Genomic DNA, 16,878 nt, shown 5'->3' on the forward strand with positions numbered 1-16,878 from the left:
ATGATATAGGTGACACTGTGTTAAGGCGCAGCGGGGTGAAAACTGCAGGCATGCCAGCCCCTGCTGAGGGCATGAAGCCTGCAAGATTTCAAGGAGAGAGGTTCAGAGAAACTGCACCGCAAAGTTTTGAAAGCAAAACTTGTGTCGTGTATACGTGTTAAGCCACAGTGGGGTCAAAACTGCAAGCAGACTAGCTTCCGTGGAGGCCACAAAGCCTGCCAAGCTTCAAGGAGATAGGTGCGGGGGTTTGGGAGAAACTGTACCTCAAGCTGTGGACAAGCAGAATTCATGACATGGGTGACACTGTGTGTGTTAAGGCACAGCAGGGTGAAAGCTGCAGGGCTGCTAGCCCCTGCTGAGGCCATGAAGCCTGCCTGCTATCAAGAAGATAGGTGCAGGGTTTTCTGGGTTCTGGGGCCCTGCACCTCTAGCTGCTGACATGCAAAACTTGTGTCATGGGTGCTTGTGCAACTGTGTCTGTCTTGGGGCACGGGGTGGGGGAAACTACTGCAGGCCTGGCTGCTAGGCCCTTCTGTGGCCACAAAACCTGTCAGCTGTTAAGGAGATAGGTGCAGGGGGGGTTCTGGGGCCCTGCACCCCTAACTGCTGACAGACAAAACTCACGACATGGGTGCTTGTGCAACTGACTGTCTCTGTCTTGGGGCAGAAGCAGTTCCTGGCTCTGTATTGATTTCTTTCCTCTCCTTAGTCTGTGGTTTTATAGGTGTTAATCCTTGCTCATTAACTTGTTATCAAGTAGCTAGCTACTGTGTATTGAGCTGGTCCCTGAATGAATCATGACTGATTGGTAACACAGTGCTAGTGAGAATAATGAGTTAGTGACCAAGGATTAACACCTACAAAACCACAGACTAAGAAGAGAAAAGAATCAACGCAGAACCTAAGCCCCTAACTGCTGACAGACAAAACTCACGACATGGGTGCTTGTCCACTGCCCTTCTTGCCATGGGCAAATGATGTCAGTCACCCTTGGAAAATGCAGTGGCTTTAGTATATGGAAGCAACAGGAATTCAACAAGACCCTTAGCAAAGACCTTCCATGTAAGACCCTTAGGAAAAAAATAGAAAAAAGAAAGAAATTCTATCAATGTAGATATAATCACTACTATTTCTCTGCTGTTTTTTTTCCCACTCCTGGATAAACATCACCACTGGGCTTTATTTCTTTTAAAGTAGATAATAGAAATGAAAATAGTATCCTGATTTGACCAAATAAAAAGTTACTTGCTGGCATTTAAGTCCAAGAAGTGTTTAAGTATACTTCTCTTCCTCATCTCATAAATTAATAAATATATGAAGATGACAGTTTGTCTTTCTTTAAAGCTATTGTAACAGGGGTTTTTTTGGTATTTTATAACAATAATTTAACAAGCTGAGGATGGAAAAGAAATATTTTAAACAGAGAAAGAAAATAAATATTTTAATATTTAATATTAAAAGAAATGTTTTAATATTTTAAACCTCCCCCTATGGAATCAGCAACTAAATCATCCTCATGAAATCCATATAGGACACTTTTTCAGATAAGACTCTAAATAATCCACTAATGAAATTAATATGCAAAATATTTGTTTTGAGCCCAGATTTGTCAATCCTTGATCACTTGGTGAGATTTCAGTTGTGAGGTAGTTCATTTTATTTAAAATGGTGATCTTGGAGCAGGACAAGTGTGTTGTTCCATGAGTAACACTGAGCTTACATACTAACAGCTGCTAATTTAAAAAAAAAGAGATAGTGAAAAGAGAAGAATGGCACCATTAAATTGATTATTGACCCAAGACCATGGCATAAAGACAAAAAGCCTTTGTCCTGCAGCCATGCTGTACAATTTTATGCTTCCTTTCTGTAAAAATATATTTTTTTTTCCAATTAGGATGATGAAATGAGCCACATTAAACAAGAATTAGTCTAAACTTTTGTCAGTAACTCAAACTTCTGCCATTGACTTAAATCAAGTTTTTGCTGAAATTAGGAAAAGATTGCTTAACCTTTAAAAATAACTTATCTTTACCATTGCCTGTGAGAAACCACTCCACACTCCCTAGGTCATCTCACCTGGAGGAAGCTTTCTGAACATTCAGCTTATATTTTCTTTCTCTTAATCAAACCCATACTTCCCATACAATCCCATACTTCCCATTAAAAATTGCTGGCAAATTTCTACAGTGCGAAGCACTTGAAAAAAAAAGGGGGGGGGAGAGAGGGGGAGGCAGCAGGTAAAGTACTTCCATAGGGTCAAGATACTAACTTTTTGTGTACGAACACACAAACTTACACATTCCTATAAAGGAGGGGTACACAACTCAAACTTTGATGGGGGCCACTTTCAAGTTACATTTTCTAATGAAGCACCAAGCAGCAGACTCAACAAGCCATTGGGCCATGGATGTTATCTGTCAGGCAATCTGAGGACCACAGGCAATATGTTGTGTCCCACTGGTTTACATTAATGGCACTCACAAATTAGGAAAATGGATATGAAGAAATTCGGGCAAGCCTCAGGCCTTAACTTTATGAATAGTTTATGGCCTGGATATTCTCCAGGCTGGTGCCATGAGTAAATGACAAGGCAATCCCTTATATCTAAAACCTGAATCAAACTGCACACTCTGTACTCAGCCTAGTTTTCTAAAATAACTTTGGAATCGCATTCAACCAATCATTTATTGTAATTAAGTGAAAGTTGTGTGATTAATATCATTAGTGTACAGTCAGCAGATTTGGAAAGCAATATTAAACTACTAGAGCCATTCATAATATTGAAGGAAATGAAAGTTTGTCCAAAAATGCTATTTCATAATAACGGTTTTAAACAGCATCTTAATCTTACAGAGACTCTTTCTACAAGGAAAGCACTCCAGTCTTTTATTTATCATTTGATGGAAGAAGAAAATATATAATATTAGTCAAATCCCCACGAACTCTTTAGCTCACATTTAAAAAAGCACCTTAGCAATGCATTTTCTAAGAGGAAGCAGGTTAATATATGCCTATACCCTGCCAACTCATAGCTTGTAGTGGAGAGATAGTATGCTTCACTCTGCTGCTGCCTTGCAGGAGATATACTGCAATGTAAATCTATTGCAGTGACCTGGTCTGAATGAGAAATGAGAAAAGAAGGCTGTGAACTGTGTAATATTGTCCTTGATTATATTCTTGAATAATTTCCATTGACCAAGTAGGGTCTTCGGGACATTTTGCACTGCTTTTGCTCTAATTGTTCCCAGAGGAGAAAGAATTCAATATATTTGAAGTCTGAATCATATTTCACTTTTATACCTTTGATGTGGGGACATATCCTACAGTTCTCCATTCAACTGCTAGTGTTTTCTTTGCTATGACTGTCAGTGGAGAGAGTGAGAGAGAGGTTGTAAAGCCAGGGTTTCTAAATCCTGTAACTTTCCATCTAGGACTCAAAATTCACAGTGCTTCACTAGCTTATTGATGTTACACTTGATTTCTGTGCACAACAAAAAGTCTCTGCATTTTTTCTTTCACCTAGATGATAGCAAGTTATTCTATGTGCCATAACTAGAAGATATCGACATCTCCTCTCTTTCTCTGTGTGTGTCTCTCTTTCTCTGTGCCAAGCACCAGATATCTTCTCTTTTGCTACAAAACAAGGCCATCTTCCAAGGTGCCAACCCCCTCACCCTTCCTGAAGTACAATGGAAAACATCACATCTCTCTTTCCAGTGGTCTTCCCTTTCCAAGGCCACTTTCTAGCCCACCACCCTGTCATGGGGGGGCTTATATGTCTGTGAATCAATCTATCAGGGTAAGTGTTTTATGTGAGAATTCCAGATTGATTTACAAGTGGTTCTGCTATGAGCAGTGCTGATCCTGAGTGGACTCACATAACACTTAAACTAACTGCAGCAGCAATGTTTGTAGGCTAGAACGATGCTGAAAAGAAATGCAACATTCATGTGTAGGTTGTAGATAGTGCCAGACACACAATTCTATTCTATGAATCTGAATGCAAACCCTTTATGTAAATGTGAGTGCACATATTTCCTTTGTAATGGGAATAAAGGGATTTACTTTGACTATGACTGTCCAATCCTGGTATGATTTATGGGTCAAGTCTTGCACTGACTCATTGACTTCAATATAACTATGCCAAATTACAGCAAGTAACGTTCTGGCTTTATGTATTTTTGTTCCTTCCTAATCACAGATATGTGAAAAAAGAAAAAGCTTCTGGGTTTCTATTCCCTTTCTTCTCAAATATGCTCTGACTGGAATGAGCAGCTTTTTACAATTACAGTAAAAGAAACCTCTAGTTTAAGCTTTTTTAAAATCATTAGGAAATTATGTGTCTGGACTCTCTGGAAATAATTGCTTTTAGAGCACTATAGTGTTCTAGTGCAGTTATATTATGATTTTATCCCACTGTAGTTATTGTGAAGTGTTCAGAAGCTGTAGTGATTGTGCTCATATAAGCACCTAGAAAGTGTAAGAAGGGCAAAATGACCATAAGTGTTATTTTATAACTTGCTTCTCAAGTCAATCCACTCGAGACCCCATAGTAATATAATTTCTCCAACAGGCTTGTTTTTGTGAGTGCAAATGAAATAGTTGGACCCTACCTATTAACCCAGATGTTTTTAGTGAAAAAGAATGAGCTCACAAGAAATATAAACAGGTTAATTTTCGCAGAGTAAATAAATAAAATATTGCAATTTATCCAGAAACTAGTAAATACTCCAAACAGAATAATATAATGCCATTTACAGGAGTTAATTGTTCTTATTTTTTATGCAACTGTATCATCATGAATATCACATTAAATATACTATAGATATGTATCCATACTATTTGGAAAGGTTGGAGAGGTATTGCATCGTAACATCAGTGATGTGAACATTCACAAAGGGCAACCATTAGCTATATCAACATAAGAATGTTAAGCCATTCATACCCAGGATAAACAATTATGAAATATAATTATAAACTCCGCAAAAGACAGAACATTATACGGTTATTCCATATTTATGAGGAAGTTATGGATCACCCCAAAGAAAAGGGTCACAAAATATTCCACACTTGATAGCTGAAAGGTCAAGAATTCTTCCTGTCTGCTTTTGCTATAACAAGAAGCCAGCACAGTATGTATATCAAAGGGTGATATGTCAATGGGTGCCAATCCCAAGGGCAGGTTAGTTTAACCCAGGCTTGTCCAACATACGGCCCACGGGCCACCATGCAGCCCTCCAAGCTGTTTTCTGAGGCCCAAGGTGCTGCGATGGGAAATGAAAGTAAACACTGTACTTTCGTTTCAGGGGGGTGATGTGATACCGCTTCCTGTGAGGTCTTTGAATATGGCTCACTGGCCCACTGGATGATAAAAAGTTCATGATCCGGCCCCAAATTCAAAAAGGTTGGACACCCCTGGTTTAACCCATGCTTTTTGACCTGTCCCCCTTGCTATCCTGATTTCAAGTTGTAGTTCTCTCTCAATCCATCACGTTGCTGTATTAAATCCTAGTGTACCACAAGTCACCGCTACTGACTATAACAGCTTCTGGCTGAGAGGCAGGGCTGTGGGGGACAAAGACACTCATTGCTGTGGGCAGGGGCAAATGCCAGATCAAACTCCTTGATCTGGGGGCTACTCGCAGAGTTGGCCAAATGGGAAATGAGGGTTAACCAGTAAACAAGTTTAAGTAGCCAAAGTCAGCTTCCAGACAGTAGACGGACAGAGGGATCAGGAAAAGAAGCAAGGAACTCTGCATTTGTGGACCACTCTTCAGCACATGGGTCAGACCACCCACAGTGGGGAGAGGCGCAAGTCATGTATCTAGCCCACCCTCAAGATATGATGCTCAGTAGCACTAAAAAGAAGTGCTGGAAAGTGCTCTACAAAAGTACTGATCAGTGATAAGGTAATATTTTGGCTACTGAGGAAAGAGAGAAGAAAACCTTCCAGTTTTTCAAGGACATATATGTTAGCTAATTAGCACCTTCCTGAGTCACAAAAGAACTGTTTTAGGCTGTTTCTCAGGCATTCCCGACAGGCAAAAACACTGAAACGAGTCAAACAGAAAATGGCTGTTAGGGTGAGTGCATAGATACAAAGGCCCAATCAAAGGGGAACACAGAGACTGCAGGAGGGACCAGCTGCAGGCATGGCTCCCTTTTTCTATGTTAATCCTTTCCCAGTGAACACAAAGGTAAGAATTTGTATTCTGCTGTAACAGCAATCAGATGGGCACTGGTGTAAATGTATATCTTGTGCCGTAGGTATATACAATTAACCGTTAGGTTGTGAATTTGTTTTCTGCCTCTTACAGTTAAGTAGCCAGTGCATGAATACATTTGTTATTCAGGTAAAAGAGGTGCCCTCAGCAGCATCCCTGTCTGATCATGTAGACATATCCAAAGTTGACAGTGTAAATTCAAATCCATGCTCCTCAAGCATGTATTACATATACAGAGAAAAAGATGTTATGAAGTTTTTATGGATACTTACCAAAATGATTACATCATTATTATCAGGCAATCCTAGTACTTAAATATGACTCATCCCATAATGAAAGGATGAAACAATTAAAACATCTTAAATGTATGTAGTAATACATTATTCTTATGACTAACATCAATAATGTTACTTAAAAGAAGCTGGGATCACTAAGCCATAGATTCAAGGTCTGACACTGGAACCAAGTGTCAAAAAATATTCCATCTACTTGGAACTGACAACACAGTAATTGTCAGGGTGTTGAGATGAAAGATTACCAATGTTCTCATGAAAAATACATCACAAAGCTTGTATTTAATATTTGTGCTTTGTTATTCTATCCAGATGACAAAGACATTTGCATTAGTATTTGAAGAAATAAAAACCGCTTTTAATTATTCTGAAGAAATAATAACACCAGCAATAAATATTAATATGCTCCTTATTATCTTTAATGTCACCACTGCTGCGTGGTCCCTGCACCCATCTCACAAAATGGGTATCACAAGTTATTTTGTTAGAACTTTCCACATGTAAGGCACTGAGGTTTTGAAAGCATTTTCCTAACAATAATGGACTATTCTTTCCATCACTCCTGTGACTAGTTTAAGCATCCTAGTTTTGCTAAGGTAGGAATGGAAGCCAAGCTACACTAAAGGCTAGATTTATATCGCTGATCCCAGTAATCACACATCCTGCCTTGAATGTCTGGCAGGTGTGATTTTTGGGACTGGGCATAAAATTCCTCTGATCCCAGTTGTATGATCATTATTAATATCTGCCACAGGCCTGAGGAGCTGAAAGAAGGAAGAATTTTGACTGTCTGGCAAGGGAAGTCTCAGACATCAGCCCTGCTAACCAGATACCACAGACTGAGTTGTGAATGTATGGCCTGAATGTAGTTCACTTGTAGCTGCTGCTGAGAAGAGATCAGGTTATATATGTGAGGTGCTGCCAATGAGAAAAATGAAGGAGAGTGGAGAAAAGACATACCCGCTAATCTACAAGAAACACTTATACAGCAGTTGGATTTCAGGTGTGGACATGCAACAGATTTACTACAGAATAAATAGACTTCACTCCATAGTAAAAGTGCAATGGGCACAGTGCAATACACAGCTTTTTAACTGTCTCTTTTTCTGAAGAAAAGATAACATAGGAAAAAACTAGCAATTTTTCTTTGGTGACTTCTGTGGAGTAAGTCTCATGTGTCTTCCTCTATGGTTAGTCCCATCTAAGGTTAGTAGTTTGCTCAATTCAAGCCAATTTAGTTACAAGGTATCATAATAGTGCAAGCTGTAGACAGCTTGTGTGTCCATGCCTAACCATGAAGAAAGTTTACTATAGTGTAACATCCAAGGTAACTTACTCTGCAGTACTTGAGTTGTGTATCCAAACAGTTAATTAAAGTTAATTAAGAAACACTGTGCCAATTACTCCACACAACAGGGTGACCACAATTTGCACTGATGATTTTTACAACTATTTAATTTTCCCTCTTCTTTTGACTCAGGGTACATAAGGACATTTAGTGCACCCAGTCTACAAAAAATGGCTTTAAGCCATGTGACTGTCCACTGGGAATGGTGTGTGCAGAAATTTGCCAGTGCTGGGAGCTGTGCTGGGAATTTGGTGCAAGTAACTTGGGATGGGGGGAGAGGAGGGAGGGATCAGGGGTGGGGCTGGTGGGGGGGAGCTGGTTTGGAGGTGGGGGGTTGGTAGGATTGCCAGGTTGTTTGTCAAGGGCTGGTGGTGTTTGGAGCCTGAAAATAACCTGGTCAGGGTTGGAGGGTAGGAAGATCTCAGACCTGGGGCTGGGACAAGCAACTGGGCTTTCCTTGTCCCAGGGCTGAGTTCCAAATGTGTGCAGCCCTTTAACAGATCAGGCTAACTCATTCCTGATTTAAGTTATATCACCTAGTCCAAAGAACGAATTGAGATAGGGCTCACCATTTTTACCTGATTTTAACCCCCTGAATATCTGTATAGATAGACATTTAGATTCACCTAATCCTAGTTAGGGCACTCTAAATGTAACTTCTACATGTAGTCATAGATAAATGTAACAATGGTTATAAAGTAAAAATGTAATGAACAAAGAATCCATTGACAGTGACTTTTATATTATGGTTGAAATAGTGCTATAGGGACAACAATAGATTTAATAAAATTTTCTAATTTTACATGTTGTAATTAATTTAGCAACCTCATCAAAACCCAGTTTCAAATTTTGGTTATGTACATAAAACAGTGGCATAGTACTTCAAACTTTCATTTTTGTCCCCAAGACTATTGTTGATTGAAAATGCCATCTGGCAATTTCATTAACATTAGTAACAACCATCAGTTTGGATAAATCTTAGCGGAGAGGCAATTAGCAGGCTCAGATGCATATATTATTGTTACCCAACACACTATTTCTTAATATTAGCAAGTGCAATATTACTCTACAAAGAAGGAAATTACAGTGAGCATGTGTGGCATTCTATGAAGATATTAGCTTGAATTAAAAGTACTGATGGGCTCAAGCGGCAGAATTAGGCTTTGAGTTTTAACAACTCTGAGACTGGTTGTTTCTAGCTGGCAGGGTACAGTTTGGTTGACTTTTAAAAGGCTGTTACAAAGTTGTACTCAAAATACTGATTTCAAGCATCTGCATATTTCTGAGTTTTGATCTGGTCTAATTTCAGTTAGAAATGATGCTAGCAGATGGTTTAAAGTAAACATCCATAACTTTGGACTAGACTAGATCCTGCTCTCATTGAAGTAAGTGAGAGTTCTGCCCAGTCCTCTGTATCCTGCAAAGGAGGGACATTTTAGTACCCATTATAGGGCTGTGCGAAATTTCGCCGGCTGCTTCATTTTAAAACTGTTTGAACTTATTTCAAGCTCAAAACAGCAAAATCAAAATGAAACATGAATCGAATGAGGACCTTGAAACAGCCTAGAAATAAAACAAGGGCAGTCAAAATGTTTAGAAAGTTTCAAAACTTTTTGAGTTTTGAAGCTGAAGCTGGGCTTGTTTGTAGGGAAACAGAAAGTAAGGAGAGGGAGCGGGATGAGCAAACAGAAAGTAAGGAGAGGGAGAGAGAAGAGGGGGGAAGGACTGCTCTGATATTGACTGTGTAGCTGACCAGTGACTGTGATCCTTCCCTGAGGTCCCTTCCAATCCCAGTGCTCTGGGGGAAGGATGGAAAAACAGCATAAAAAGCAGCATTGTTTGAACTGGGCTGCCGTCTGCCTTGGAGTCAGTTACTGAGATGTTGTCTGATGCTTCTGAGCTACTGGAAGACACATTTCCTACTTGCTAGCCTAGCAAGTGGGATTCATCAATACCTTTTGCTTTCTATACTCTGTTATTTTATTATTATATTAATTGATTCCTTTCAAATTATTTATTCCTCCCCCAAAATCCTCTTTTTGTTTTTGTTAGTCTATTTTGATTCTTTTCAGATCTGTGCTTCCACTCACAGTATGCATTCTGTGCCCGCCTCCATTCAACTAAGTGCTCCCGCACAGCCTTCACCCAAACTATGGATCGTGTCTGTCTCGGACTCGTGGGTGGACCCCACAGGCTACCCCTGCTGACATCAGGGTGACCCCCTTACTCGTCTGCCACGACTTTGTACGTTGCTTCATTGGAGGGGTTCCCCCTTGGGGCAGTCTCCTGGATCATCGTGCCTTCTGGCGGGCACTCACAGGGCTCCAACCTCCCCTACAACCCGGCCACTCGCCACCTTGGGCTGCCGATCTTCAGGCCTCTTTGGTGTCCCCAGCTCCTCCCCAACTTCTGCCTATGGCTTGCCAGCTGCGCTTCTGTGTCTTCGGGCCTGGTGTAAGGTCCACAAAGTCCCACGGCCTAGTCCTTCCAATAGGGCTCTCTATCTCCTTATACTAAGCACCCTGTGATGTGATGTGCCTGACCACCACCGTGAAAAATAAGGCCTCTAAAGTACTGGGCCAAGAGGCCCAAAAGGGTGCCTCTGGCCCCTGGGCCGCATGGATTGCCCTGGGCTCGGGTTCCACCGCCCTAGCGGCTCAACCCACTGGGATGTTAAGTCCCCGCCTCTTCCTGAGGCCACTATGGGCCGCGGAGGTCCACTGTCTAACCCCACTACGGGTCTTCGGCCGCCCTCCTGTGCAGCCCGACGGGGCCCCGTTGGGCACGCCCTCTCATTACCTCTTCTCCGAGGTTCCCGTGCAGACTCAGCGCCGGCTTGCCCCGATGCTGCTCTCTGGGTTCCCGCCTCTGGTTCCTCCGTTGGTGCTGCCACTGGTTCTGCTGCAGGTATACCTGTTAAGTCCCCTGCCGGCACCGCTCACAGCTTTCCTGCCACCTCTGCGGCTGACGTCTCTGCCGGCTCTCCAACCGGCTCTGCCTCCGGTGTTGCAGCCGGCTTCCCTGAGGCTCTGCTGTCGGCTCCATCAGAGCCTCTCCTGGCTCCGCCCCCGGCTCTCCACGCTGCCAGGCATGGCGGCTGATTCCCTCCATGTGAGGGCTCTTCCCTCCAGCCTCCACACATCAGCCGCCCCACCGCATTGTAGGGGCCGCTTTTTATTTCTCCCGGGCGGCGTCTCCCACCCACGCTGCTCAGCCGCAGCTGTATAAACGCGCGGCTAATCACCTTCACCAGTGGTTTCGCTGCTCACGTCTCCTCCGGCTCTTCGGGCTCTGCAAGAGGTAAGTGGGGCTCTTTTTCAGCCCGGGGTTCTCCTGACACCCCAGCTCCCCTGGGACACATTCCATTCAGTGTACAGGGAAGCACAGCATAATTATAGTGCATATTATAATATAGAATTTATACAGGAACACATACATACATTTATATAATTTACCTTATTTACATAAATACATACATACATTACATAAGTACATATACAATTATCTACACATTTCATAAATCAGATAACATTACAGAAGAAGACACAGATTTTCCAGCAAACCAAGGCAAACACACTATGAAACACACCGTGAAGCGTGCTGGAAAGGCAGCTGGCAAGCCTTGAGGGAGGGGTAGAAGAGGGGTAGAGAGAGAGCTGTAAGTCCCCCCACCCCCAAACTGAGATGCAGCCTCTGTGCTACCACAAGCAGGCATAAGCCTTCCACTAGTTGTACAGGCAGCAAAGACAGGGGAGCAATGCCGTTGCCACTGCCTGTGCCTGAGTCTGCATCCTCTCCAAGAGCAACAGCCATAACCACCACCCCCCCAGCACCACCATGACAACAAGCAGCACCAGCATGACAGTCCCCTCCACCCCATTTCACTTCCCATGCTGAGCCTTCCAGTGCCAGAGGAAGAGCTGGAGATGGATCTGGATCTGAGTGCAAAAGCAAAGGAAATTCTGGGGAAGGAGAGGTAATCATCTGAGTTTGTGCCCCACACCCCTCAAGTTTCCCCTAGAGCCAGGTTTCCTTCCCCAGAAGGCACTTTGGAGGAGGTTGAGGTAGAGGGTGCAGAGGGAAGTGGCTCAGCTAAGTCAGCTCCTCCTGTTGCTGTACCTCTGCCTACTAAGGAGGGGGAAAAGGCAGCATCTGCACATGCACCTGCACCCCAGAAGTGAGTGGGTAGTGTGGTCTGGGATCATTTTGAGCTGGCAGATGATCCCACATATGCTATCTGCCTGCACTGCTAAGCCAAAACCAGCTGGGACAAGGGAACAAAACACATGAGCACCACAGGGAAAATGATGCATCTCCTCAGGCACCACCCCCTTGCCCTTACTCATCCTCAGCCTGGCACCAGTGGAAGCATGCCCAAAGGGAAGTGCCTTTCTCACTCCAAAGCCCCCATCTCTCCAAAGCAGAGTCAGGCCACCCTGGAACAGTGTGAGAAAGGTGGACAGAAAGGGGGACACCTTGCAAAGGTGAGCAAGATCACGCAGACCATTGGGGAGATGCTTGCTGTGGATGGCCAGCTCTTCTCCTTAGTTGAGTGGCCAAGATTCAGGCAGTTCATGGCACTTGTGCCCCATCATACCAAGAGCCCACACTCACCATGTTCAACAGGATGGTGGTGCCCTCCCTGTATGAGGTATGCAGGGAGTACTTGAGGGAGGAGCTGAACAAGGCAGGTCCACAGGTGGCCTTACACTTCACCTCAAACATCTGGAGCAGCTGGGGTAAAAATCATGCATACCTGTCCCTCACAGGGCACTGGTGTGGCCAGTCAGGCCATCAGAGGGCTCTCCTTCAAGCTGAGGTGATGGATGAGTCCCACACAGCAACAGAGATCATGGGGGCCATGAACCACTTGAACTGCTTGGTGCAGGGATGGCTCATTGGGCAGGGCAAGCTCACCCATAGGTTCACGGTCACAAACAATGGGGCAATATGGTCAAGGCAGCCCATCATGCTAACTTTGTTGGCATCCGCTGTGTGGCACACAAGTTCCACCCCATTGTCAGGGACGCCTTGGAAGGGGACAGGTCTGCTGGTGATAGTGCCAGCACACCAGCAAGCTCATTTCTAAATGCAGGAAGGTGGCAGGCTATTTCCACTGAAGCATCAAGGTGGGCAAGATGCTGTAGGAGAAACAGCCAGAGCTGAACATCCCACAGCACAAAATCATGCAGGTTGTGGAGACTTGGCGGAACTCCACATACCTGATGCTCAAGAGTCTGGTGGAGCAACAGAAGGCACGAGATGGCCTTGCTCAGAGAGATTGGGATCAGTGGCCCCCTTAACAGAGCTGAGTGGGATACCATCTCCCAGATCTTGGTGGTCCTCAAGCCCTTCTTTGAGGCCACTGAGACCCTCAGCACTGGCAATGTCCTCTTTAGCCAGGTGATCCCAGCAGTGAGAGAACTTCAGAACCAAATGGAGAAGTTCCAGGAGATCATTTTTCCTGACTGGGGCAAGCTGCTGTCACCAGATGTGTGGACATTGGTGAGGTGGCTAAAGAAGGGCATCAGGAAATGGCTTGATCCCTTACAGTCCAGTATGGTCCATGTGCTGCCAGGCATGTGTTACCCAAGTGTGAAGGGCAGCATATGCAGCAGTCAAAGCCTGAATTAGTGGGTGGAAGTGCTAGTGAAGAGAGTCAAGGAGGCAGAATGGTGGAGGCAGGGGAATGTGGAAGAGGGGGATCCACTGACCCTTGCCAGCATGCCATCCACTAGCCAGTCTCCCCCTCCACCACAGGCACTGCCAATGTGGGCCAAGGGCATGGCTTCCTTGGTGGGGTCCAGAGGCACTAGACCCCACTATCAAGGATGTAGCGCTCATGCCTTGGTGGCTGCCTATATCACCAAGGACATGGAGCCACTGCTGTGTGACCCCTTGGCCTACTGGGCAAGCCGCAGCCAGATGTTGCCAGATCTGGCCACAGTTGCCTGGGAACACCTGTCCTGTCCACTGACCAATGTTCCAAGTGAGAAGGTATTCAGCATTGCTGGTCATATAGTAACACCCCACTGAACCTCCTTGGACCCTGGTTTAGTGGAGTAGCTGGTGTTCCTGAAGCTGAACTTCCCACTGCTGGGGTTCCCCAAGCTGCAGGTGCAGATGGAGTGAATGCCTGCCTTCTCACTCTGTACACACCTATTTCCTTCTTGCATTTTTTAAAAACCATTTAATGCCCCTTTCTCAGAGCTGGAGGGGGCATGCACTACATCACCAGGCAGCAGGGGAAGAACATGTCCCTGCTGGGCACCCATGCCAAGATGAACTTGGAGGTATGAGCTGGGGCTATGGGTAAGGAGGAGGCCCCAGGTCCTGGGCATGGCCACTATAACTGCACTCTGCCAAGGTTGGGAGGCCTGGTGGGACTGCCAGCAGTGTGGCAGCTACAGGAAATGCCAGGACCAAGGATCTCCCTGATGAAAGGTGGGTAGGAGGTGCCATAACCTCCAGCCACCACATACACGCACACAGTCCTGGCTGGGGAAAGCCCAGACCCATCACGACTTTGACAGGCCTGAGGCTTGCTGGTTGCAGTAGAGTTCTGAGGCTCAAGGTGAGCTGCCCAGGATGCCAGCTTTCAGGTTGAAATACCCTTTGTTAGACTGGGGAAGCACCTGCAGTTGGTGTGTGTGCTGTTCCTGGATGGAAGGAATAGTAAATAAGCCAGAGGCAGGCATGCAATGCAGGCAAGTGAAAGCCACTCAGTGAAAGTGGAAATGGAGGTGTCAGGGGGTGAGGGACAGGCTGGTGTGGGGGGGAAGGGGAATAGGGGGATGTAGTAGGCTCGTTTATGATAATGATGTGTAAATTCCCTTTGAGGATCAGGCCTGAGAGATTGAAGATTGGAGATAGGTGATGTTCTGTTCTTGTCTTTGATAGAGTTTGAGTGTATGCTCATTCTGGTGTGCAGTTTTTGCTTGGTGTCTCCACATATTTTCCATCAGGGCACTCAGTGCCTTGATGGAGATATGTATTGTATTGTGAAGATATCTCCAAACTGGAGATATTGTTGGCAGGTTTTGCATGTCTTGTCATGGCATGGCCTGGATCCATTTGGTATGTTTTGGGCTGTAGGAGGTTGGCTTCTGGTGATGAGGTTAGTGAGGTTCAGTGCTTGTTTGAATTTACAAACTACTTTTCACAGACAAGCCTATAAACTGAACTTCATCAACCTCCTAGATACAGAAACTCATGGCATCAGTATAGACATTGGAATTCTGACACACTACAAACTGCCAGACATCTGACTCTCCATGTACCTCTCCACTTCTACCTGTGCTGCTACATCCTCCTCCCCCACCACCCCAACCTGTTCCTCACCCCCTGATGCCTCGATTTCCATTTTCACCGAGTGGCTTTCTTGCCTGCATTGCATGCCAGCCTCTGGCTTCTTTACTGTTCTTTCCATCCCGGAAGAACCCAAAAATTCAACTGCAGGTGCTTCCTCAGTCTGATAAAGGGGTTTTCAACCCAAAAGCTTGCTAAAATATATTTCTGTAACTATTCAGTTGGTCTACTAAAAGATACCAGATTGACCCAAAGAACCTTTTCTGCAAGTGCCATGTCCTTAGACCAACACCCCTAACACCTGTCCCCAGTCAGCTGACCAGAAGGAAGCAGGGCCCTGGGCACATCTTAGTCCCAGGGCTGGAGCTGGCAAGGAGAGTTCTCTTGCTGCTGCTAGAGAAGAAGCTCCTGAAGGAAAGGAAAGAAAGACTTTGTGACAGTTTGGCTGCCTGAGATGCTAGTGCTATGTGCTGCTTACTTACCTGTTGTTATTTAAAGTGGTGGACCAAGCTGAGGGTGTAGGGGAGGAGGAGACCTCATTGGGGCACACTACCATGTCATGTAGAGGTCCCAGTGCCAGTGAAGGTGTGCCTTAACACGCATACAAAGTCACCCATGTCACAGGTTGTGCTTGTCAACAGCTTGAGGTGCAGTTTCCCAGAAAGCCCTGCACCTATTTCCTTGAAACTTGGCAGGCTTTGTGACCACAGCCAGGGCTACCCTCCCTGATGTTTTCATTTGAATCAGGAAAGAAATGACACAGATATAGGCAGTTTTGTGATTCCCCATTATAGCCTATGGGCAAAACATCGAAACAGTGTCAAAACAACAAAACAATTTCGACAAAACAAAGCTGAACAGTGCTTCAGAATGAAACAAAATTTTAAACAAAACACTGTCCCATTGAAATGGCAAAATGGAAGTTGAAACAAAATGTTGCTGTTTTGCACAGCCCAAATACAAAGTTTTATGTTTAGCTTTCAGCACGTTGGCAGGTATCTGAGCTCCAATTGATTAAATAAATTGCATTTAAATTGCAGGGAGATATTTTATTTTGGATCTTACCTTTGGAAAACTGTGAGCTCCATCCAAAAATTTAGATTATTGTTGTATTTCTTTATCAGCTTATAAAGAGGAAACTGGAGAAAGACCAGTATTGCCTATGCATATAGTAAAGATAGATAGTTAATTAGCTATTTAATGGCTCAGCAGTTCCCAATCTATGGTATGCGTACCACCAGCAGTATACAGACAACCTGTCAGTGATACACAGCAGCAGCAGGCAGGGGTGCTCAGGGCACTTGTGCCTGGCATAGACACCTGGCAGGGCACAGCTCTGGCTAGCACTGCACATGGCAGTGTGGGGTGCAGCTTCTGCCAGGCTGTCTGTATCACCAGCGCTCCCCATGCACATGTGCAGCTCTCATACTCACTGGGCACAGGGGGGAAGCCCTGCATGCTGGAGCCAGCTGCCTTCCCTGCTGGGGCTGCGTGGTGCAGGAGGGAAACCCCAGGTACCTTCCCCTGGAGGGTGGGGAAGGCAGCCAGCTCCAGTGTGTGGGGCCTCCCTCCCAGGCCCAGCAAGTGTGGGGAGTGTCATTGATATACACTGCCCGGCAGAGGATGCAACCCTCACTGCGATGTGCAGTGCTGGCCAGCGCTGCACCCCACTGGGTTCCCTGAGCAACCTTGCCTGCTGATGCAC

This window comes from Alligator sinensis, unplaced genomic scaffold (genome assembly GCF_000455745.1).
Source record: "Alligator sinensis unplaced genomic scaffold, ASM45574v1 scaffold225_1, whole genome shotgun sequence".
In the NCBI taxonomy this organism is placed as follows: Eukaryota; Metazoa; Chordata; order Crocodylia; family Alligatoridae; genus Alligator; species Alligator sinensis.